Genomic DNA, 2,500 nt, shown 5'->3' with positions numbered 1-2,500 from the left:
ACTCCCTCACCCCCCCCACCCCAACCCCTACATTACAGGTCAGCGTTCCCCCACTCCCTCACCCCCACCCCCACTCCCTACCCCTACATTACAGGTCACCGTTCCCCCACTCCCTCACCCCCACCCCCACCCCCAACTCCTACATTAAAGGTCACCGTTCCCTTCCCCTCCCTTCTCCCCCCCTTCCCATCTCCTCTCCTCCCTTTCCCCCCCATTTCGCCCTTCCCTTTCCCTTCCCCTCTCTTGTCCTTCCCATCCCCTTCTCCTCTCTCCCATCCCCTCCCCTTCCTTCCCTCCCCTTCCCTTTCCCTCCTTTCTCCCATCCCCATCCCCTCCCTCCCCTCCCCCTCACTCCCCTTTCTTCTAGGTCGCCGGCACTTCCGGAACGCAATCTTCTCTGTTCTTAAAGTTCTGTCCGGGATTTGTGTCTGTGAATCGCCCTCCAAATATTCTTACTATTCTGTCCATACATTTTTTTCCCTTGTTTTTCCTTCGCCTTGTCTTCTTTCCACTATTCTTGTCGTCACTACGTCTGCACTACTACAAAGGCATTGATATTCGCAAGGAATCTTATATATATACATACATATATATATATATATATATATATATATATATATATATATATATATATATAATATATATATATATATATATATATATATATGCATACATACACACATGTGTGTGTGTGTGCTTGTGTTTGTGTGTAAGTATATATATATATATATATATATATATATATATATATATATATATATATATATATATATATATATATATATATATATATGCAGTGTGGAGGATGTGCGTGTATATGAACACACACACACACACACACACACACGCACACACACAAACACACACACACACACTCACCTGCGCGCAATATGCATATATATATATATATATATATATATATATATATATATATATATATATATATATATATAATATATATCTAATATATATATATATGTATATATATATAATATATATATATATTATATATATATATATATATATATATATATATATATAATATATATATATATATATATATATATATATATATATATATATATATATATATATATATATATATATATATAAAATACACACACACATGGAATTAAATTTGCACGAGGAAGCAACATTATAAAGAAGCAGCTCCTTCAGTTATCAGAAAATATATAACATAATATCAGAAAGTTAAAGGCGCACTAATTAGGTAACTTGTACACTACCGAAAGGAAAATTGATACGAACTTTGCTCCCGCAGGAAGACCGGGTATCTGTACGTTAGCTCCTAAGGACTCAGCTAATTGAGGAGGATTATTATGTTAAAAGCAACACTCCCCATGAAGCTATTGCACGGAGAACAAAATCGACACACTATAACAATTACTGTTCTCTCGACGTGCTAAGAACATTGATAAACATCAAACGGGCTATCACATGTTTACCAATATCGATATTCGCTCTGATAATGATAGTGTCTTGGGAAGCGCGTTGGTTATAGCGAAATTCAGAGGCAGTTTAGTGTGTACTTGCAATGTCTTGCGGAAGATTTTTGTCACTTTTCATCTGTGAATAAGATATTATACTGAAAATCTTGTCAATAACGGATCAAATTATCTGAACAGAAGAAGAAAAATAAGTGTTAATCACTTGTAAAAATGACCATAGAGATATGATTTCTGATTTATACATTCCGTGTAGGTTAATTAAACAGTCTATCATTTAACAATCTATCTATTAATCCAGCCATAGGAATGATTAGATTTTGTGGACCAGAACTCGAAGATAGATATGATGATGATAATAACAGTAATAACATAAAGATTATTGACAGCTATGATAATAAAACTATTACTAACATTAATGCTAGTCATAACAATCATAATAGTAACAATGACAACAACAACGACGCTCGTAATAACACCACCAAATCCAACAACAACTACGAAACAACAAAACAGCATTAGTAAACAGCACTATCACCCGTACCAATGATATTATCGGTAGTAATCATGATAATAGTGAACGTCAGCCTCTCGCCAGAAATAGAGGGCAGCTGATATTGCCGTCAACAAGCAAGCAACAGGCATTGATAGTGCAACAAGCAACGTGAACAGAGGATTGTTCTCTGGCCTCTTATCTCCTTCCCTCTCCCTCCTTTTTATCTTGTTCTTTTTCTCTCTCTCTTTTTTTTATCTTGTTCTTTTTATCTCTCCCTTTTTCTCTTGTTCTTTTTCTCTCTCTTTTTTTTGTTCTTTTTGTCTCTCCTTTTTCTCTTGTTCTCTTTCTCGTTCTTTTTTTTTCTGTTGTTCTTTCTCTTTCTTTCTTTTTCTCTCTTTTCTCTTGTTCTCTTTCTCTTTCTTTCTTCCTCTTTTCTTCTCTCTTTCATGCTCTTTTCTTTATTCTTTCTTTCTGTATCTTATTTTCTTTTGTTTCTCTTTCTTCCTTTCTTCTCTTTTATTTTTATTTTTTCTCTTTC

Source organism: Penaeus monodon, chromosome 8 (genome assembly GCF_015228065.2).
Source record: "Penaeus monodon isolate SGIC_2016 chromosome 8, NSTDA_Pmon_1, whole genome shotgun sequence".
Lineage (NCBI taxonomy): Eukaryota > Metazoa > Arthropoda > Malacostraca > Decapoda > Penaeidae > Penaeus > Penaeus monodon.
Note: the sequence above shows the minus strand (reverse complement) of the source record.